The sequence below is a fragment of the Podarcis muralis genome, chromosome 1, assembly GCF_964188315.1.
Source record: "Podarcis muralis chromosome 1, rPodMur119.hap1.1, whole genome shotgun sequence".
Classification (NCBI taxonomy): Eukaryota; Metazoa; Chordata; class Lepidosauria; order Squamata; family Lacertidae; genus Podarcis; species Podarcis muralis.
In genome coordinates, this window is record NC_135655.1 from 52,225,956 (window position 1) to 52,250,560 (window position 24,605).

General features: G+C 40.3%; 1 protein-coding gene across 6 annotated transcripts in view; it reads right to left on the bottom strand.

Annotated features, from left to right (window-relative positions):
• TSPAN18 (tetraspanin 18) overlaps positions 1 to 24,605 on the bottom strand; it is a 152,524-nt gene that overhangs the window by 74,198 nt on the left and 53,721 nt on the right. The window lies entirely within an intron of this gene.

The window sequence follows — 24,605 nt, forward strand, 5'->3', positions numbered from 1 at the left end:
GCTTGTGTGTAGTATGGAGGAGGGAAAAGGAAGCGATTCTGGCTGTATGTATACAAAGAGACAACAATAGAATGGAATGAGACTAACACTTAAATTGAGCTTCTTGTGAGTCATGAGCAGCAATAAAGAAATGTAAAAATAATGACAAACTGGTTCATTTTACATCAACCACAGTGTACATACATCTCAGTAGATCAAATGAAGCTAAATACAGCTACAGATACAGCACTAATTTGACAGGCTCTGAGATAAGCCCACTAGGAATCATAATTTCAGCTTTGTGTGTTTTAAAATAGCAGAAGGCTTGCTGTTCAATATGTTTATTTACAGACCTAGTTTACTACAGTAGTTCTATGAAAGGTGAAGGCATACATGAGAGGTTTGACCTGACAAACTGTGTGGAACAGACAGCAGGGATACCATTCCAGATTTCAGGGGTGAGGGGGGGGGGGAAATCAGTAGGTGACTAAAAAAAATTTGAAGTCCATGAAGCATGGTGATTGTGGGATGCCTGCCTAATATACAGACACAGTTATTTAAAGTCAAGGTAGCTGATCACATATAGCTGCTTCTGAGGAATAACAACAGGTAACCTTCAATGTTGGTGAGGGATCAGGTTAAGAAGTCCTGAAGCCACTGCTGATGAGGAACACTCCAGAATCTATTTTGTATAGTTAAGTTTTTACCTTTATCTTCAGTACATTGTATTTTATTTTATTGCTATGGCTAGAGGCTGATGCAAATAAAGATGAACACTACTACCAATTGGGCCCCCAATTTCTCTACTCACTAACAGGATGAAGAATTTTGAGATGCTATTTGCACACAGCTTCATCACATACCAGTACTTGACAGGTATGCCTGTTTCACATTTGCTAAACAAAGGCTTCATATTTACTGAATGAAGTATTCATGTTTATGGCAGTGAAGTAATTTACTCCAGCAGCTGCTCAGCTGAGACACTGCAGTCAAACCATGATTTTGCTGTCAGGAAAGTGATCATGGCTTACATGCAACGTCTCCCCCTCCACACATGTGAAACTTCCCTCCTTCACTTTCTGGTGTAGAGTAACTACAGTGATCAGAAACCCACTTTAAACTAGTCTTATTCACACATTACACAGAGCATAGCAGGAGCTATTTTGGAGTTACAGTGATTCTGCCGGTGTCCACATCACATTTTCTGGAAATGTCTGAAGAGAAAGCCCAGCATTCAGCCTCCAGCTTACATGCACGATCAGCAGAACTGCACAACTGGGTGTCCCAATCATGTGGAGGCTGTTACATGCAAGTAACACGTGACTAGGGCTGTGTTCCTTTTTTCCACTTTGTAGTCACACTATGATTGGAAGCAGTCATAATTTTCCTGAGTCTAATATACTGGCAAACCATCATCACCATGAACTATGCCAGCATCTAACATTTCACAGCCTAAACATGAAGCATTTCATAAACCAGTAATTTGCATACTAGTAAACTCATATGATCCTGTTTCCATGGGGAAAATAATATTTAGGAGACATTTTCCCATTATGACCGATCCCATGATAACACACTTTTTTTAGATTTGTGGGTGAGGCTTGCTCAGAGCTTATATGGTTGTATGGAGAATTTGGTGGTGTTCAAGTAAAAAAAAAGGGGGGGGGGACCTTAAGACTTTTAAAGTTAATGGTCTGTGTTTGACCAGCCAGGTAAATTCCATTGGAAAGCAGCTTCTAGTACTGGGTAGACAAATCTGTGCACATAGTAAGGACAAAGGTACCACACCTTTTACACAACTAAGGCTGATGAAGGCACTGCAGTCTTCTTAGGAAAAGCACACCTTCTTTAAACCTGTGATATAAATCTCAATAAAGTCTCCTGAGCAAAAGTCAAGCACAGTTCTGTGTCCATAAAGGGAGACCTTCTTTAACAAGAGAAGAGGATTATAATTAAGTAGCTAATGGATTATCTTTCTATCAGGCTAGTAATGAGGAATAAAGGAAGTCACACACAGACTAGAAGCAGAACAATTTGCAGTGGTCAAGGATAACATCAGGGGCAGGCAACAGATTAGCTACCCTTTCTCAAGAGCCTAAAACAGAGTACTTGTGAGAATCATTCACAACAAATGGGAAGTGCTCCCATGTCATAGAGCTTAAGACAGACACAAATAAAACAATATGAAACGCTGGACAGTCTTTGGGGATGCTAATTATTTGTATCCATTTTGGTCTAACTTCAGGTCTGGTTATGATTTGGAAATGGCCTTGACCACCCTGATGGCTGACATATAAAAGAGAATATGCTGCCCTTTTTGTTCTCCTCCTGGTTTTTATGCTTTGTAGACTGCTTAGAAATTGTCTTAACTTTAAGAGATATATAAATTAATAAATGGTGGTGGTGGTGGTGATAAAAGACAATGAGAGGACATACCCCACAGGCTGCGACTCAGAGCAACAAAGAATAAGGCTTTCTTCTGAGGAAACTGGTCTAAACATATAAACTATTATTCTTAATATATTTATTTATATCCTACCCTTTTCCCTGACAGGGACTCAAGGCAGCTTACAGCTAGATAAAGTACAACTAATCAATGCAAGGTATCAGATACCAAGACTTGATCAGTTGTCAACAGTCTACATAGTGAAAATGAAAGGAGTTCTAAACACAGCAATTAGGGAACAATATATGTAACTCAATGCCCAGCTGGGACAGAACAGGAATACTTGCCATTTCTCAGTCAATGATATACCACCACAAACCCAAAGAGGCCTCATTCTGTCAAGAAGAGTCAGAGCATGAGCGAGTCTAAGCAATTCCTCAATAAAAATGAGCAACTCCATGAAGAATCTTCTCTTTCTCCCACTCCCCTTTCTCTGCCCAATGTTTCCTTCAGAAATTCTATTAGATATGCATCACGGTCTATATAATTAATTAGAAAGGCTCAAAAGTCCAATCACAAATTCTTTGAAAAGGGCAGATATGAAAGATTCTCATCTTCCAAGCAGAAGGCTCCCAGGAGAATCCATTTTCTTCATGTCACATCAACAAGAGTGTGTATGACAAGCACTTCCAACATTCAATGCAGTGCTTGATACACTTAATTGCAGGACATTAATGCTGACCTGACCAATTAAAACTGTGTTGTGGCTCATGTCTTCCTGAAGCAGATGTTTCATATATTACCTGCATGTTATCAATCAACACAGTTAATACTCCTACCATATGAGATAATTATTTTGCAATTACATTGAAACAAATGATATTTCTTGCAAAAGGTTCCACTAATTATCCATGCTTGCCAAAGGGTAGGGATAATGGGATATTTTTCTTCGATCGCTGCCTCTCATTAATCCTAACACCCTCCTGGCCCCAAAAATGGAATGGAGGAGGGGAGAGATTGACAGCACTTCCAGGGTGATAGAATTATGCTATCTGAAGATGCAGGTTCCATAACAGAGTCTCTGGATAATGAATGGCAAAGTTCCAAATCACTTTGCATTGCTTTTCCTTAGACCAGTATTGCTGCTGCTCCCATTTCCCCCCCCCCCCTTGCCCCGCCAGTCTAAGCTATATAAACAGCAAACACAATTGTCTCCATATAAACCTTTCATTTTTTATGAAATTTCATTTTGCTTGTCTCGGAAGCCAAGTCTTATCGTAATATTAGTATGCAATGGCTGTGGCTGTAAATTTTAATTGGCTAAACTAGTAGATTAACTAACCTTTAGCTGATTAATTAGTAGAGGCTAATTTTAATTGGAAGGACTGTGAGTTAAGATCACGCTTATTATTCTAGTGTAGGCCTAGAACTATTTAGTTTCTTTAAAAATATTTAAAAAAATACTTCAGCATTTTTATACGAAAATCCAACCCCTGGAAATTTGGCCTGAAGGAAATGTTTTGAGGCCATTTTGGTTCTTCTGTGCTACTGTCCTGAGGAATAAGAATTAAAAAAAATATGATATATGATATTTCTTTCCAACTGGACACTATTTTTTTAAAAAATCATCTCACCTGCTGAATAAACCTATGCTGATATGTATATTTGCTCACACTGAAAACCAATTAATTGACTAATTCAATTCCAAATGATTAATCATCAGTAACAAATGGTAGATCAGTGAACAGCATAAATTGGGTGTGGGAAACCTTTATCACTCCAAATGTTGCTGAAGTACAATTCTCATCATCTTTGGCCATTATCTTTGCTAAGGCTAATGGCAAGTGTAGTTCAACAATATCTGGACTGCCAAAGCTTCCCCCGTCCTGCCCAAAACATTTTCTATACATCTCCTTCCTTTTTTGCTTTCATTGTCTCAGGCAAGTGCAAAGAATTCCTTCAAATCATAAGGAATAGCAAAGGAAACCTCACATTTAAGTGACATCACTCAATAAATTTCCTATACCCAATTGTTGTATAGTCTTAATTTTTCAATGTTCTCCACCTCTTTTTTGTTCCCACTCTCACATCTATCCTCTGAGATTATTTCAGGTTTCTAACCCTGTACAGATAAAGTATGCATTTTGATCTTGTACAATCAACTCTTCCTGACTTTGACAACACCTGCAAATTGCAATTCCAAGCTCTGTGCTTAAAATCTCTGCTGAAGTTTGTGCAAATTACAGCAATAGATTGGGTATCGAATGAAGCTACATTTGGACAGGGCCTTAAAAACTGCGCCCACATAGTATGCCTTGTGGATTTCTGGACTGATGTGTGAATACCTAAGAAGAGAGTTTACTTTAACGGAGCTTTAAATTCTACAACTTCGATAGAACAATAAGCATTTTTTCAACATCTTAGAAACCTTTACAAAAAATATCCAGCCTGCGAATTTGCTTCTTCAGTAGCTGAAAAGGCATGAAAGTGAAAAATGAACTAGTATGCATGCAGGAGGGATTTCTAAACTTGTGGCTCCTGACTCACTTTGTCTCAAATGCAAAGTTCAGTCCAGGGAGTATATATCCCTGATCCCCATCTCCTACATATTACTTTTTCGGTAAACAATCTCCAGTTTTCAACCACAAGGAATATATCCCTAAAATGTAATTATTTTACTTTAAAATAAAAGAATACTAATTTTGAAAGACTTAGCAATGATATTTGAAGAAGAGCTAATCACAAGTGAGCCTACAGAAATCAGTAAGCATTTCTGAAGAAGCATTGAGAGCTGTCCTAAAATCCCCTAGAAATGAAGAGTCAAAGCTGGTGAAATTAAATTCCAATCACTTGGATGCAATCTATACACTCATGACCACAATAAACACAGCTATTGCATATTGTGTGTCTTGGCATTATCATCAAGTTCCAGGCATCTAGGACTTGGCTCACTGCCACCACAAAAGGGTTCACAGCTTCAGGCTAATGAATTTTGTGGTCAGTGCACAAAATGTGAATGCCAAGTAGAAAGGGAAACCATTTCCAAAGGCACCATGTAAGATAAATATTCCTGTTTCATTCCATGAAAAAACCTCAACTGTACCAATTTTTTCCTATTCCATCTGCTTACATCTTAACTATGGATTCCAATGGTAGTTTCCAAATCAGATTCCCCCCCCCCCCAAAGAAGCTATAAAGTCCTGAGGTTTCTTGTGTGGTTTCTTACTTTTTACTTGCAATGGTAACACATCTCACACCAAATCTTGCTTTTGCTCACTGCATATCTATCAATTAAAACTTCTCACGAGGCTGTTACAATTCAGACTGAATAAATCGGTTTTCCTAATTTTGCTCAAAATGCTAATTTTCAAAGCAACTATATTTTCTGCTAAAAACAATATATGTACTTAGGCTATGGCTTTGTGAGTCCTGTGCAGCTGTTCATAACAAACAATACTTGCCTTTGCATTTGAAAACAATCCAATTTTTCTGTTGACATTACTATTATGCCATCCATCTTTTGTCTTGTTGGGAGTTTTTTGTTAAAATACTTTCAGTATCTAACATAATGATTGATGTCAATACCCTGCTTTCTCCCCACACCCTGACATTCAAAGATTCATGATGGAAGGGGGAAAACTTAACAGTGTGATCCTATAAAAGTCTGCTCCACAGTAAAACTCATTGGTTTTAATGGAGCCCACTCCTAGATATGTACAGGATCGCAACTTTAATCCTATTTTGATTATAGCCTAAAAGCTCAAAATCTTTTATACATATTCAGCTGATTCGCACTTCATGCTAAGCCAAACCATGTAAACCCAAGAGCAAACCTTGGCTACAGTTTGTGGTTTGCCTAGAGTGAGGCAAACCGTGAGCCTGGATTTGGACAACACCCTGTGCCAAACTATGGCTCAAGCTCACAGTAGCAAAAGGACTGGAGGAGGAAAGCAGTGGTCAGAATCTTGTGATAATCCATACTTTGATTTAGTGAACTACCTCACTGTAAAATGTAAAAAAATAATCAAGAAAATATAAGAAATCCATACATGATCAGATCATAAATCAGTCCTGTCTACTCTGAATGGTAGAAGCACTCCATGACACTCCTGTTGTACCTAGAAAAGGTGCCAGAGATTGCATGATGGTATCATGGGGAGTGCCTAGAATCAATTGTGCAGCTCCAAAGGCACAGTGTGGTTCCTGACAGCACTGCTTCTGCAGGCCACGTTCTTCCAAGTGTTTGCCTCCTGCATTTGGTGATCTTCCTCTTTCCTAGAGGCATCCCCTATGTGCCACTCTTCCAGGACAGTCTGTTCTGCTCTGTCCAGAAATTCTGCATGTTCCCTAATGACTCAAAGTGTGGATAAGCCAAGGTGTTGTATTTTTCTTCCAAAAAGTCAACCAGTTTACCCTTGCTGCAGGTATAGCGTTGCACATCCTCAGGCAGGGAAACAAACATGGCACCAGTGTTGCTGTGTAGCTCCCTTGCCATTCATGTCTCTTGGTCCTATGTACATGGTGACACAGCACTCTGGGCCTCCCCCTCAAATGCCCCTGCTCAATGCCCCTCACAAACACCCCTCTTTACTAGCCCTGTTCATGAGCTCCTGGAGTACTACTGCTAGGAGTAGTGCAATGGACATCCCTGTTAATCTTCACTATATGAACTAGTTCATAAAAAAGCTGATGACCTCTTGCCAAAGATGGTAATAACTTAAGCCAATGGTTCCCAAACCCCTTCCCCCACAGCCCAACTACTTGAAAATTGCTGAAGGTCTTGGTGAACAACTCAATGGTTATTCTGCCTGTTGTAGCAATAGTACTGCACTGTGCTGGGTGTGGGATGATTTTAAATTGTATTTTTGCACAGACCATCTGGATGTTGGTTGTGGACCACTACTGGTCCGCAGACCAGCATTAGGGAACTCCTGACTTAGACAACTATGAAGAAATTCATTTATTTATGCTGGTGAAGTTGATATAGCCAGGAGAAAAACACTGAATATGCTGATGTTTTCCTGCTTGTAGGTCTATAAGTCCTGTGTAAAATGAAATACAAAATATGTTTAATGGCAAATTAAGTTAAGAAGCTTCTAATGTTATGTAGTACCAAGATTCTTAAATCATTGCAAACACAATGGACTTGCAGGACAAGAGACAAACCTGGATATACATGAAAGAGGTGGCACTTCCCATTTCAGGGGCTTAGGCCTAGAGCTACTTTTGGCATGATGGTAGCTGTGCTATCAATGCTGGTACTGTTAATTTATCTGAAATGGCAGCAATTGGCTCAAAGGTCAGCACTCTGAATGTAAGGTTTTGTGTTAAACACTACTTTTGGAAGTACACTGAAAGGAATTTTTTTCTTCACATTTTGCTAAAGTATCCTGTTCTAGACATCCTGTTGCTAAATGCCAAAAAGAATGGCAAAACACCAATTTTCCTCCAGACTGAATGTTTTTAGTTTCTCAAGGAAGAAGCTGGAGTTACTTCAAGGGGAACTGTAACCTCATTGGCTTGGATTTGTTTGGTTCATGAACTTCTTTGTTTTCATAATGATGCAGCCTTGTGAGTGATTCCTGTGCTTTGTTTTTATCCAGAAAGCTTTATATTCCCCGACTTGACTGAAATTACAAGTTTCCTGCTACACAGGGGATCTGCTCACTCGACAGATCTATCTCAGATCTGCCGAGTAAACAACATGGGCTTAATTTATGAGAGCAAGGAAAAAATAGTGGTCTGTTTCCTTTCAAGATTCATCAGCACAATAATCTACCAATGAGGAAGATCCATTCCAGTTTCCTGTTTAAAGGATCCATCCATCCTGCGCATGGACATTTTATCTTTATATTTTTGAGATTAATTAGGTTTATATGAAGCTTGTTGGGGGGCTGGGAGAAAACCTAGACATAGTAACCTTACATAATATTTTTAAAGCAAAGTTAAGCAACAGCAACTTTTTGTTAGATCTGGCATGTAATCTTAAGTGTAATATTGCTTTCAGAGGTAACGTAATAGCCATGAAGAACCAGGCAGGAAACCTTACCCTAAGTTGCTTAAAACAACCACTACCACTGATTATTTCCTTCCCATGGATTACACCCTCCCCTTAACCTGTACCAACTAGTGGGGGAGAAATGTTTTGGGAAGGATGGGTTACATAGTTCTTCACAAGGATCTAAGTTTGGGATAATGAAGTGAGCAAATGAGACTAATGCCTCTGGAATTGAAAGAAAGGAGAAATAATTGAAAAGGACCAGGGACCAGGGAGTCTGCAAATACTGCACTGCGAATGCAGATCCCAGTGGATTGGAAAGGGTTCTCACATGGCCACACTAGTTAAGAGTAATCATATTACACTGTGTGCTTAGCTGCACATTTGGGATAGATTTCTCTCTTCCTGTTGGGGTCACCAATCAAAGGTGACTCAGACAATGGTCGTCTCCTTTGAGGTTTTATTTAAATAGAAATCTTCAGGACAGAAGAGGGACATCATCTCACAGATGACTTCCCACACTTGTAGAACAGGATTAGAAGATTCAAGGAGACACAATTAAACTGTTTTTCCTTCACAGCAAGAGAAATTGTTTTGCGTTTCCTTCTTTGTAACTTTTATTCTTTCCTTCACTCTGGATTTGGAACCCATCTGCTATATAATATTTAGCTGCAAACTTTCCACTGAATCCCTCTTGAAAACTTTCTAAAAAGGCTGTCTCGCCAGTCCCAAGGGTACTGTCAGAAGAACATTTTCAGACTCCCTGAAACCATGTGTTGTTTCCTTCTGAAAGTGTTCCAGCCATAGCTTACCCAGAAAGGCAAGTGTGCTGTTTAGTTTCTCAAGTAGCATTCTTACACAGATGATTAAAATAAAGCAAAAAGAATTGCCATAATTTCATCAAGATCACAAATATTGGGCCACCATACAAGAGATGTTTAAGTTCTGAAGATCTTGCAACACATGACAACTGAATGTTTAGCAAATTATCTGGTGTGTCGAGTTTCTTTGCATGCTGTATCTCACAATGTACCTTCACTTTCCAAAATGATGACAAGCAAGTGTCACTCATCCTTTAGTGAAGAGTTGAGAAAATGAACCCCAAAGTAACCTCTTGCTATCTTTCCTATATTCTCCCACATTTGAGGGGTGAATCCACACTCAGGACCCTTGAATATATATATTGACCACTTAAGGATTTGCAGGTACTGTAGAGCTGACATTTAGTTCCCCTTGATCTATTCTTTAAATTGTAGCCACACAAAAAACTTGTTAGTAATGCACAAGTTATAGGGATATGCTGGAAGTTAGCTGAAAATGTTTGTACCAAGCACCTAATTCAAAACTTTAAATGACTTCAAGATTAATCTAGACTTCCTACTGTACCTCAAATATTGCTGTCTTATCAACACTCTAAGGCTCCAATCTTAGGATTCTATTTCTACCAAATACACCAGCATTTCTTTCAGCGACACCTTTATTTTGTCCATATTGTTACCACATGTCCTTGTTTACTTGTGCATAAAACTGCACACATACACTCAAGGAACACATGCTGGGACTTCTTATCTAGAGTCACAGCATGCCACAGCAAAACATTCTGTTTTCAGGAGAAGCAATGAGAAAACAAGCCAGAGTTTATTCAATACTTGTATGGGTGTTTTATTACAAAAATAGGCAGTGTAAACAACATGTTGGACTGGCAATTATTTGGTTAAAGCTATAGACATAGGAAGGAAATGGGGAAACTAGGCAAGAAGGAACTCTTATTCAGGGGGTATTCTGTAAACTACGAGATTGCCCTTTGCACCAGGACTTGAATGGGTTATTCCTTAGGACTTTCATTGGCTAGGTTTAAACAAGAAGTTGTGGTTCCTTTTTCTGCAAACATCCAAGGAAACAGCTGATATGAAGGAGGAGCCCAGACACAGCTAAGTCCCTTGGTTCTCCTTGAGCCCCATGTAGTATGGAACTTCGGGTTAAGGTCACGAGTTCACCTGGAGTCCTAGCCAAAATGGGAACAAAAATTAAAAGTTGGTAGGGAAGGAATAGTGAAATAGATTTCGAAATGAATTCCTCTTATCCCCAGATGACTCTGCACAGTGGAAATTTGAAGATGCTGGAACAATTCTTTCTGTTAATCTAACTCCCAGTTGGCCTCTTTAAGGAAGCAAAATGAATAATGAAAACATATAAGCTGCTTTCATTAGTGACTTTGAGCTCTCACTTCCTGCCTGATCTTTAAACATCAAAACTGAGCCCCTTTAACCCTCCCTTGTGCAGAGTGATTGGTGCTTCTGTACAACTCCCCAAAGATATAAAGAGGCACCTAATGCATTTATTACGTCATGGTCACTATCATACATTCTTTTCAAAATGTGATAATCCTCTCCACACGGTATTGAATTTCCCAGTGGGTTCTTTTGCCGTCAGGTTAATAACCTTTATATTATGTAGACAGAGAGGGAGAGATTAACAGGGATTGTACTTAATCCAAGTGTGTAGTATTCTTTCTGCTTTGGACTTTATTCCCTTGTGGATTCTTTCAGTCTCCATTTGCTACTGGATGATTAAACCAAGTTGACACAACTCTTGAAAGGTTAGAGAAATCTCTCTTCCCAAGCCATTCACTAGCATACATGTCTTGCTTTGAGACAGTGAAAGAATAGGAATCCACTAGCCAGACTCAGCCAAATGTATTCACACAGGAGTGTTTACATATTTTAATGTCTCCATTCCTTTCTGACCCATATTATCTAATATTTTAAAATATTTCATACAAAACCCATGAATTTTAATTGTTTGATGCTTAAAGAGTCTTCACAGAATTTGAAGCAAATTGTCTCTTTCTTTATTCGTCTGCTTGTTGCATCATCAAAGCAACTATTTATTCAGATGAAAGCCAGCTCCAATTTGAGTCTGAGCCCAATTCAAAGTACTGGTTTAAACCAGTGAAGCCTTACATGGCTGAGAACCCCTATACTTAAAGAACCACATTTCCTCAAATGAACCAAGACCCTGAGATTGTCATGTGAGGCCCTTCACTCAGAGGCAGCTCCAGAGGGCAGCAACAAGAGAATAGGCCTTTTCTGTAGCAGCTTCCTGTCCATGGAATGCTCTTCCATGGCCTACCTGGGGCCAAATGTTGTCATATCAGTGCCAAGCAAAGATATTTTTATTTTCCTGGCATTTGTTGGGCAGTACCAATGACTGGAAAGGGACGCGGGTGGCACTGTGGGTTAAACCACAGAGCCTAGGACTTGCCAATCAGAAGGTTGGCGGTTCGAATCCCCATGATTGGGTGAGCTTCTGTTGCTCGGTCCCTGCTCCTGCCACCTAGCAGTTCAAAAGCACGTCAAAGTGCAAGTAGATAAATAGGTACCGCTTCGGTGGGAAGGTAAATGGCGTTTCCGTGCACTGCTCTGGTTCGCCAGAAGTGACTTAGTCATGCTGGCCACATGACCCAGAAGCTGTACTCCGGCTCCCTCGGCCAATAAAGCAAGATGAGCACCGCAACCCCAGAGCCGGTCAAGACTGGACCTAATGGTCAGGGGTCCCTTTACCTTTTCTTTACCAATGATTGGATACTTTTCTTCTGAATGTTTTTAATATGCTTGTGTATTTTTATTGTTAATTTTATTCACTTTATGTTGCTTTGAGTCTTTTGTTGTGGGAGCTGATACGTAAGTTCAATTAACCTAACCTAATCATCCACACTGGAAGATGTGATGAATGGTCATGCAATGAGCCTCTCTCTGCATTGTGTCATGCATACATGACATCCCAAGAAACCAAAACTCTATGTCACGACTAGGAGACAGCAACTTTATCAGAATGCCAGGCACAACATTGTAGATATTCTGTTACTGTTTCTGTAATTTTATTTATCCGGTCCAAACCACATTAGTGTTATTTTGCAATACTGCTGTTTCATGGTTGCCCATGAGCCACACGACGCATAGGAATAGCACCGCTTCTGCCCCTTTCCCCCCAGTTTTTTCGGAATAATCATATGACAGCCTTTTAATTTACTGCAGTGCCTTGTGCTGCTTATTTCCATAGACTTATCTATTGTAATATGTTCTACATGGGGCTACCCTTGAGGCTGGTTCAGAAATTGCAGTTAGGGTACAATACTGCAGCCCAGAATTTGGCTAGAACATCTACACATTATTATTTTACACTGGGGGAAGCACATGGAAAAACTTGCTCAGACAGCTCTGAGCTCCAGCCTTCCTGACCTGGGGGAATGGACAGATTCCCACACCTGAAATGACTGCAGCAGGAAGCAGCTTTGGTAGCCACTCAGAGAATGGAAGACCCAGGCAAGCAGCTTCAATGCGCAGTTGCACATTGTACCAATGCTGGGGGGTGGGGGGAGAAGATGCCTGCCCTTCTCCTCACCTCTTCATTCATCTGAAAACCTAGAGAGCCACTGTAGACAATACTGAGAGCGATGGACCAAGGGACCGAGTCTAATGGTATAAATTTCTTATGTGTGCTATCTTTCCTGTGTGCTCACAGACCAACTGCTGAACTATCTGTTCCAGGACATTTCCTTGTATCGCTGTAAAAAGGCACTGAATATCCCATGGAAATTACCCGTCCCATTTCTCACTGTTCATGCTTTAACTAAGTCAACAAAAACACTTCTGCGTCTGATTGAAACACTTGCACTTTCAAATGTTGGCAGCAATGACGAACCAAATTCAATACAGACCAAACTCAATCTAGCATGAAAATGGGGGAAGAGGCAGAGGGGTGTGTGACTGAAATCCTAGACTGCTTTGGCCTAACAAGAGTATAATTCTACAAAGCAGCACCTACAAACCTGCTTTTAATCATGAACATGTGTGGGCAAAGGAGAAGCTGTACATAAGCAAAAACCACCTGCTATTATATTAACCTTTACAGACTTCTCTGCTTCAAAAAACCCCTATAGTGTGTTTTCTGAAATGACAAGAGACCTCACCGCTTTAGCTTTTTAAGCAATGCAGGAAAACGAAATGAGAATCTGATATAAAGTTGTCATGAAAACAAGGAATGGCTTAAGCAACTCTTAATATAAAAGACTGAAAGAACAGTTAAACATTCATATTCCCACCCATTTGAGCCCCACTGCCTTGCTATGTTGCTCCTCACTCAAATAACCTAGGTTAATTTGTTTTGAGTTGCTATTTCCTATAATTTCACATACAGATCCTTTAATCTTGTTATCACATTTGCTTCCCAATACTTAGCATTTGCAAGTCTCTAGCTGCTATGATCACAGGGAAAAGAAGGGATAAATTCAGCATAATGCTATGGCAATCATTCTATCCCTCCTCCCTCCCTGTGCTGTTCTGGGGTTTTCCTGAAGCCCCTGAGCCAATGGGGGGGACGGGACCAGGAGCGCAGGGGGGGGGAGGAGTGAAGCTCTGTTGCACTAGTGGGCTTCCATTAGCAGGAATCATTAGCTGAATCCAGCCCGTAGTGTCCCTCTATCCTTCACTACCTGACCTTTAAGGTATGTTAACAAAAAGATATCAGGATCAGGACATAATTTCCCCTTAGTTTATTAACTGTTCCTAGAATTTGATTCCAGAATCTCTTGGGCCCTATCTGCACTGCACATTTAAAGCAGCATCATGCCATTTTAAACAGTCAGAGATTCTTCTCCCAATAATCCTGGGAACTGTAGCTTGTTAAGGGATCTGAGAGTTGCTAGAAAACCCCTACTCCAAGCTAGAATTCCCAGGGTACCCCTGAGAAGAGGGATTGTTGAAACTATATTGTAACTTTGTGAGGGGATCAGAGGTATTGTAACAATTCTCAGAACCCTCAACAAACTACATTTCACAGGGTTCTTTGGGAGGAAGCCATGACTGTTTAAAGTGGTATGATGGTGCTTTAAATGTATAGTGCCTTATCTTATTTATGGGCTCAACAAACAAAATGTCACTTGGCCTGATCAGCAATCTATGACATAGGCCTTGAATCAGACAAGTATTTTAGCAAATACTGACTGTTGAGCATATGAACTAACTTCAGAAACCCTACCCACTATCCACATGTAAAATAAAGCATGTATTTAAACTGAAAAGAATAGGGAGCAAGAAACCCATGATAATGAAATCCCAGTGCCAACATATTTACAGTTCTAAACCAGAAAGTATTTTCTTTTTTCTCTCTCTTTATTCAAGAAGACACACCCATATCAGAGCCAGTGTGGTGTAGTGGTTTAGAGTGATAGACTTGTAATCTGGGGAACCGGGTTCATGTCTCCGCTCCTCCACATGCAGCTGCTGGGTGACCTTGGGCTAGTCACACTTCTCTGAATTCTCTCAGCCCCACTCACCTCACAGAGTGTTTGTTGTGGGGGAGGAAGGGAAAGGAGAATGTTAGCCGCTTTGAGACTCCTTCGGGTAATGATAAAGCGGGATATCAAATCCAAACACTTCTCTTCTTCAGGGTTTTTCATTTGATAATTTGATAAGAAATTCCCCATTGTTTAGAGATAGTGAACTTCATAAATGTCAGGGCTGGGGATTAATTACTCAGTCATGTACCTTACCACAAGGAAGAATTATCCTCTTGAGCTCAAACTCGGCAAAAGAAGTATTTCAAAAGGTTAAGTCCCCACACATGCCACACACCTTTCTCTATGTAGTAGCATATAATTTTACAGTTCAAAACAGCCATGACGTAGAGTGATAGAAGACAAAAATTTAAAACATGGAATGTACTCTTTTCCAGAGTTAACATCTCAAATAATCACATCAGGTCTTTTCATTTCCGCCAAATTACCTCTTTTGTCTCTTTCACACTTCACATTTTGCCACCAGAAAACCAGAGATCAAACTGGAGTTTACAGATAGCAGATCTTAAACCTGGTAAGAGTCTGAAGAGACTGCTAACAAGCAGTCCTTGCTCAAGGCACACATGTGAAAGTAAATGGACCTTCATAGATCATAGAACTGTAGAGTTGGAAGGGACCCCAAAGGTCAGCTAATCCAACCCGTGGCAATGCAGGAATCTCGACTAAATAATGCATGACTGTTGGCCATCCAATCCCTGCTTTAAAAACCTCCAAGGAAGGAGTCTACCTCATCTTGTGGGATCGGAGTGTGCTATTCAGCAGGGAACAGAAGAAGTCGCTAGGAATGAACACTCACAAGCAAACCAGTCATTACCTTACAAGATACAGTTTTCAAACTGTATCTCCTGTTCGCACTATGGAAAGGAACGCAACATCAAGTGAGAATGGTGCAAGCACAAAATTTGACATGCTTTCCACTGCAGTTCAATCATGCTCAAATAACAAACCAATGCCACAAGCTGTTTTATATGCTTCCAGAGAAGATCCTCAAGAAAATCACCTGATGGTATGGAGCCTAGCTCAGATATAAGCACTAGCAGTAATTTTGTTTTCTGCAGATGTCGACAGCAGATACAGTTCTGCCACCCAACAGATATAAGCAGAACAACTGATCAAATTGCCCTAGTAACTAAATAAACCCCGTTTCAAGCACTTCTTAACCTAGATTCATGCAAATCCTTGCCAGTAACTGTAACTATTATTTCAAAAAATTTAAAAGGATGGAGAAGTTGGGTTTGAAACAGAGTACTGTATATCTATAAAAATCTTATTTGTTGAAAGGGAGATAGTGCAGTAGGAACTGGGTCCAGAAAGCATGTGCTAAGTGATTAATAAACTCAGTTAAGCCATGTAATGAGAAAAGAAACTATTGGGTCTACTACAATCTTAACTGAGGTAAGTTCAATACAAGCTGACACTAATGCAATTGAGTTGCAACAGCCTCAAGAGAACTGGAAAGAAGCAAACATTATCACAGTAACCAACAAGCAAAGATTTCAGAAGAATAGTTTAAGTATTATCTGCTTAAAAGAAGGCTGACATCAACCTGACCTGATTTTCCATCAGTTAAAGAAGAAGAAAGGAAAGGAAAAGGAGTACCAAAAGGCAGAAACAAACATCACCATAAAAATCTAATACAAAACAGTGGGGGGGGTTGGGGGGGAGGGGGAAACAGGTATGTTTACTCTTTCCCATGGATCCAAACCAGACCCCTTTAACCATATATGTTACAGTAAGGTGGGAAAAGAGAAAGTTTTCTTCCTCCTCCTCTGCTCCACAAACAAATCAGAATTAATACTAAATAAAGACCAGATATAATCCATGCTCCAAGTAAGCTTTGTGAAAGAAAATCAGGGTGAATATTCAATAAACAAGTCACCTAGAGGGTCATTGTCAGTAGTTGAATCAGGACAGCAACAAGAGAGAAAAATCACTGAATTTTTTTCACAAACAAGTTTTCCCAATGTAGAGAGATTAAGAAGGCAAGAAAGAACAAGAGACGGAGGAGTGGCAGACGCAACTGATGGACTATATGGAACTGGCTGAAATGACTGGCAGAATCCGAGATCTGGGAGAAGAGACAATGGAAGAGGACTGGGAAAAATTTAAGGACTATTTGCAGAAACATTATAAATTGTATGAATGCTAAAAATGTGCATGACTTGGAAATTATAGCTTCAGCAAACTGATTTAGTGAAATGGAAATTAAGTCACAAGAAAGATAAGGTGGAAATTTGAAATAATTTTATTATGTCTATTTTAAGATACAAGTAATGGAGAAATAACACTTTGAATTTAGAAACATAATATCTGAAAGATACAGTAAGGTATGAAATAAGGTAACAAATTGCTGATGTTTTTATTGCAAAGAACGCTGGGTTCGGAAGATGTGAGGAAGTCCAGTTGGATTTACAAAATGATTTGAAAGGTTGAACTTTTTACTTTTCATTTTTGCTTTTTCCTGTTTTTTTCTCTTTTTTTCTTTCTATGTCTACAATATGGAATATATGTGTGAAAATCCAATAAAAAATTACTTAAAAAAAGAAAAAGAAAGAAAGAACAAGAGACGAAGGTGGCTACCAATATTCATTTTATCAAGAGACAAGTATCCCCGCTACAAATACTCGAAATCCCATCTCAGTTCATTATGAAGCATTTGGAGCTGGGATTTCCTACACCTGTGTGGCATGCACTTATTAGATGAAGCATCTCTTCTGTAATTAACGGAAGAACAGCCTTGCTCCTTCCCCTTACATAGAAACCTAGGAAAGGCATATATGCCCCAAGGGCAAAGCACGCATCTGTGATATGTAAATAGGGCAATCTTTACAAACGCAAATACAGCCCACCAAGGAATGCATGATGGGGCTTGTGTAGTTGTCCCAGATTGTTTGTAAGCAGCAACAAAATTAACTCCTGAACAACCATAGTTTATGAGGGTTGTATCCTTTCCTAGATGTGTTCTGTTCTCTTGTGTACAGTGGTACCTCGGGTTACAAATCTTTGGGTTACGAATGCTTTGGGTTACGAACGCTTTGGGTTACGAACTCCACAAACCCGGAAGTAGGTCCCGGGTTGCAAACTTTGTCCCGGAATATGAACACAATTCCTCTTCCAGGGCCGTGGGAGGCCTATGTAGGGAATGCGCGCCTCGGGTTAAGAACACTTCTGGTTAAGAACGGACTTCTGGAATGAATTAAGTTTGTAACCCGAGGTACGACTGTAGTGATCAATTCCTGTTGATTTAAACTTTCTAGCCAAGCCAAACACACTTAATGACAGGTGGCCAGCCGATAAGGCATGGGTAGGCAAACTAAGGCCCAGGGGCCAGATCCAGCCCAATCGCCTTCTAAATCTGGCCCACGGACGGTCTGGGAATCAGCGTGTTTTTACATGAGTGGAATGTGTCCTTTTATTTAAAATGCATCTCTGGGTTATTTGTGGAGCATAGGAACTCATTCATTCGCCGCCGCCCCCCAAAAAATAGTCCGGCCTCCCACAAGGTCTGAGGGACAGTAGACTGGCCCCCTGCTGAAAAAGTTTGCTGACCCCTGAGATAAGGCAATAGTTCCCTTCCCACAAGATTTGACTCTTCTGGTATTATGTGCAGAATAAAGGAGATGCTGAATGGTTGTGGGGTGTATAGGGTGTTAGGGGAGAGGTAGTACCTCTGGTGGGGGACACGTCATGCTCCTTATGGGGTAGTTTGTCCACCTTTGGTCCCCGCCCTGCACTCAGTTCTCACCTGTGGCTCCTAGAAGCTTTCAGAATGTGACAATGACCACACCCCAGGAACAGCTTTGCCTGGCCAGCTAAGCCAGGTGATGGTGGCCGATGGGTATCAAACCCTCGTGAGTTAGGGACATCCCCTGCATGTGAAGACAGGCTCTGATGGATTGAGTGGACAACAATAATAGTGGGTCCAATAGTCAAGAAGGAAGTTTCTGCATGTGCTTTAGAAGGAATCATGGAGCTGTGGAGTTGGAAAGGACCCTGACGATCAACTGCCTGCAATGCAGGAATATGCAGCTGTCCCATATGGGGACTGAACCTGAAACACTGGCATTATCAGCACCATGCTCTATCCATGAGCTATTTCAGAGGAAGAGAATGCTACAGCCATTGATGAGCATGTACAGATAGTTTCTCTGCCAATTCTGGTATCTAAGAGGACTACAAATACTGCAGCACATGCCTCGTATTTATCTACTGAATACAGGATCATGTATTCCTAGTAAAGATTCATAAAATCTCAGAGGTTGGAGCTCAGAGGTTTCTGGATCCAAATATTTAAGTTCTTTCAGTAAAGAATCAGTAAAGAATCAGAAAATATTTGAACATAGGTTCTTCAACACTTCAGATTCAATATATACAAAACTCATATGTGATATATAGAGCTGTGGTTCTTTTAGCACATACCAAGGGTCATGGTCATTTGTTCAGGACATTTTGAGTAACTAGGCTTCTGAAATTAAGATTATGGCTCTTGAACATAACTGTCTCCAATTTAAAAGGCCCACAGATGTTCAGCAACTGGAACAAATGACCTTCAATTACTTGGGCATTTATATTTTTCGTCAAATGAAAGTTGGAGGGTTCAGAGACAAAATACCTGGCACAAACCATCTATTTCTTCCAAGCTATAATTCACTATAATTCAGTATTCTAAAAATAAGGGTGGGAAACTAACCAAACATTTCCTGCGTGTCTTTGAAGCCTGAGTTATTACAGCAGAACATGGTAGACAGGAGAGAGAGAAAACACAAGAACCTGACAAGAGCATCAGGTTTCTAAAATCACTTCATTTTACACTGACCATTGTTGCAGCTAGGGTCACACCCATGCACATGATTTACCCCAAAGAAACCTGGGAACTGTAGTTTGTTAAGGGTAGTGGGAATATTAGCTCTCTGAGAGCTAAAACAACGTTTGTATAAAGTTATGGGCCTTAAATGTGTGATTTGAATATGGCATAGAAAGAACCTGTCACACTCTTGGATAGCACAAGCTTATAAGATCCTGAATATGTACAACTCTGACAGAACTGCCTACTAAACCTAGGTTACTGAAAGATAAGGCCATTTTGGAATTCATATCGATAGACATTGAATAGCAAGAGAATACAAGGAGTCAAGACCCCAAATTCCACTCTTTATTTAATTTTTCTTATTTGTGATAGAGTTGGAAGGAATCTTTTCCTGCTGGTAGACCTTCATTTTGTAAGGGTTACTTTAAAAAAAAGAAAAAAGAATCATGATCAGTTGCTACCAGTCAAAATGAACCTCCCGAAAAACCCTAGGTTGTATTGCTGCTTGGGGCTATTTCTATGCCTTGCAGAAAATAGCCTTTCCCTCCAGCCCAGCTCTGGGTGTGAGGGGAAATAAAAGGAACTTCCTCCTCCTTTACTTGTTGTGCAATGTGAAACCATGGTGAAAGAAGCTCAGTCTCAGTACCTTTGGCCAAAATGGCTGAATTGCCTGCAGATTTCAAACTTATCTATTTGCTTACGATACCAACAAGCATGTGATTTTGTTATGTTTTATTTTTGCAGTGGGCATGGCCAAGAATCACTCACAGATCTTGAGCAATTAGTTCACAGCCTCTAGAGATGATATAACATAATTGGCATACTAGTTTTTTGTGCATTATTGATGCACTGAGTGACCCTTGTGGACCACTTTAATTGTCTACAATATATTGTAAGGTAATACTTTTTGCTGTATAATACATATACAAAATATATGAAGTGTATTATCTATCTAAAGAGTTTATAATCAAAAACCAGGTTATTTTGATGTGATGGGCAAAATTTATTGGGTTATTTTTGAAGATAATGCTATAGCCAGTGGCAAGAATGTACAGATAGATAACAGAATCAGCAGAGAAATCCAAAGGAAGACAAAAACTGCAGCACATGCCTTACATTTATCTACTTTATCCAAACTTTTCCAGAAGGCTTTGTCTAAAGCAATTTAGGATATGAGCTGCCTGTAGGATAAACAAGATAATTTTCCCAGTTTCTTTTCACTTATATTGGCAGTTAAAAAAATAAATCTTTAATTCACTATAAAGGAACCTAGCAGCTACGTGGAGGGCACACAGAAAATACAGAAAGAGTGTCAGACATATGTGTGGTGTATTGACAATAATAGCTAAATGCAGGTAATGTGATTTACCTAGAGAGAAGCAGTTTGAATGCACAAATAATTCATTACCCCCTAGAATAAAAAAGGAAGAGGATAGGAAAGCAAAAACAAAAGACCCAGCTGATTATGGTGATGATTTCTCAGCAAGAATCAATTAAAAATATAGGGATGGGACCTTGGAAACAGCATGAGTGATAATGAGAGCAGAGCCTAATGCTACCCAGCTGCACATTCCCATTACACGCTATGGGCAAATGGACTAAACTCTTCTGATCCTAATTGGCTGAGACCAGCTCAGGGCAGTTTTGTCTCTCTAATGCTTCTGTGCTGTAGAACAAAAGGCCAGACCAAGATGTATTTTTTAGCTCTGAGTTATTAATAAAGACCTGGCTGTAAGCTACATAACACATCAATTCAAAATGCAAGAACTCCAAGTGTGGACAAGCATACTAATAACCAAACACATGTGGATGACGAAATGGGGAGAGCTGGACACCCTGTTCAAAATACGTCCATAAACACAGTTTGGCCTATTAATTTACTGCTACTGTATTACACGCCTTCTCTTGGGAACTCAGAGCAGAAGTCACAGTCGTCTCCCATTTTTACTCAAAGCAACTCTGTGAGGTAAGGTTATTTGAAGATGTCATGAGTGACTAACCTAAGGTCAGCCTTTATTTATGATTGAGCAGGGATCTGAACCCACCTAAGTTAATTGATACAACACACCAACCATATCTACAAGGAATAACATAAGAAAACACTTGCCAGATCGGGCCAAAGGCCCATAATAGAGGGCAACTCTGCTCCCTCCTCCAGCTCATGTTGTTTTGATGTCACCACTTCCCTTGGCTGGTTCTGTTACATCACCCTACATCACTCTCCACTTTGCTTGTGTCTGATGGTTCAGATACAATCTCTTCCAATAATAAGGAGGGTTGCAAGCACTGCAGAGGCACTCATCTCCAGGAAGGGACCACACAAAAATGTTTGGAGGCAGGTATAGGCTGCTGATTAGCCATGCCCATCCTAAAATAGTAAAACAAATCCATTCAAAGCTTTTTACCCACTTTGGCAACTGTTATTTCTTAAGTCTTCACCCGCAGCGGTTTGCCTCTCTGTTACTATTATGGTACACTTGCCATACACAGCCACTGAGTACACACAGCATGCCGTCAGCAACCATGTTATGCTAATCTAGGATTTTAACTCCTTTTTAGCTGGTGCAAGGACAAAGTTTGCAGTGGCTGCAGCTATCCAATGAATAATTTTTAACTCACAAGGCTCAGTTCTCAGGCCAACAAACCATGGTGGCTTAGCATGGGAATGAACAATGGTGCAAACACTCCTTCCTCTTCTTGAGTACCCTGCTTTTGAGGAGATTCCCTGTTTAGTTTCCCATGATACGTGAAATGAGGATCAATTTTGGTTTGCAGGAAGCACAAAAAACAGTTTTTCTAACTGAACATCACAGGTGAAATGTGTTTTAATGAACCATGAAATCTCCAAAATTAGGCATTCAAGTGGAGGAGTAAAGATGAGACAGGCATGTGGAGGCTTATGATTGATTTTTATTATAAAAAAAAACCTATGGGAACATTATATCAGAACCCACCCAAAATCTAGAATGGGTTGTGAACTGGGTCAAAAGGTACAGCCAACTACACTGAACAGTGCAGATATAGGTCAGAGCATTTGCTAAGGCCTCAGGCTTTTAATTTTCCTAATTGCTGAATTTCTGCCTGGAGTGCAGAATATCTTGCATCCCTTTAAACTGAAGGAAATTTTGTTTGTTTACTTTCTTCTGAACAGAAAGTACTTAAAAGACAGAAATGAGCAAATGCAAAGGCCACCTGTTTCTTCAGCTTCTGATGAAAATATGAATGTAAGCCAGTTGTAATCACAACCCTATTAGAGATATGAAAACACTGCTGAATAAGGTTTCCCCAAATAATATTAAAATGTGAAACAAAATCTTCCATCTTTGTAGTTCAAACAAACAAACAATTAAACTAATTAATGTAATAAATAGTTTAACTGAGGCTTTTGGGTTGCTTTATAAACTAGCAGGGGTCACATAATGGAGCAGAATAATTCCACTTCATATGGATATACAAATTATTATTGCAAGGCCATAAAAGAAATTTCTGTAAAGGATTAGGTCTCAAACAAATGATGTTTTTTACAAATATAACCCAGGCAGGCATGATTTTCACTGAATAGAGTCATAAGCTTTCATCTGGAAGGTCCCAACATAATAAAGACTATTCTGTTTTCAAATTTGGAACCAAAGTAACATAATATGGAAAAGGAGGGGAGGATGAATAAAGAGTGATGGATGCCCAATTCAGAATGTAGTTGTCAGAGCATGCCCACCAATGAGGCGGGAATAAAGAACCCACTTCAGATGGTGGAAGCACGAGAGGCAGCGCCCCACCCTCCCCACAAACTCTCCTCACTCACAGCTGAAAGGGAGTTGTCCCAACAAGAAACGATGCTTTGTGGAACACCCCAACTCTGGCCAAGTTTGGTGAGAGGAGGGCATTCCAGCAGCAGTGGAAGTGGGGGGAGAGGGGGTCAAGGAGACACACATTCCCATTTTGCCTCAGGGATGGGCCACCCCTGGCAGTTATTTTAAATCAGAGTAACATGTAGGGCATGTTGTCATGCTGGCCACATGACCCGGAAGCTGTCTGCGGACAAACGCCGGCTCCCTCGGCCTATAGAGCGAGATGAGCGCGCAACCCCAGAGTCGGTCACGACTGGACCTAATGGTCAGGGTTCCCTTTACCTTTACCTTTACTTAACATGTAGGGCATTTAAATTAAGAAGGATTTAAAACCAGCCCTGTTTCATATCAGTAATGACCCTGGGCCCATTTTCTTTCAGCTGTGCTCCCAACCACTCTTCCCAAAACATACTGAGGCAAGGGGAACCACAGGGAGGGTACATAGGAAATGTTGCACCTCAGACCTGAAGAACACAAGAAGAGCCCTGCTGGATTAGGCCAAAGGCCCATCTAATCCAGCATCCTGCTCTCGCCAGATGCCTATGGGAAACACACAAACAGGACACACGGGCAACAGCACTCTCCCCACTTGTGTTCCCCAACAACTAGTATTCAGAGGCCTAACAACTCCAATACTGGAGAAAGTGCAATAGCCGTTGCTGGCCTCAGCCCCCATGAATTTGTTCAACCTCCTTCTAGAGCCATCCAGCTCAGTGACCATCACTGCAACCTGTTATATAAAACTGAGCAGTTTTAACTACACACTCTGTGAAAAAGTAGCTCCTTTTGTCAGTCCTGAATCTTCAAAATTGAACTTCATTGGATTATAAGTGAACTTTTATCTATCCACTTTCAACATGCCTTGAATAATTTTATACATCTCTATCATGCCTTGCTCACCTTTTCCCCCAAACTAAAATACCTTTTGTGACCCTTCCTCATAGGGGAGTTGCTGCAGCCACTTGTTCAGAAAAAGGCAACCAAAATGAACCTTTTCCAACTCTAATACAACATCATTTTTTGAGTTGCGGCAACCAGAACTGTACACAGTATTCCAAGTGCAGTTGCGCAACATATTTGTATAGCAGCATTATGATACAGGAAGCTTCATGTTCAATGCCCTTCTTAACAGTCTCTATCATGGAATTTTTCACACACTGGGTAGCCATCCGCTATGACTGCCAAGGTCTTGTTCCTTTCCAGTCGCTCCCAGTTTAGTACCCATAGGC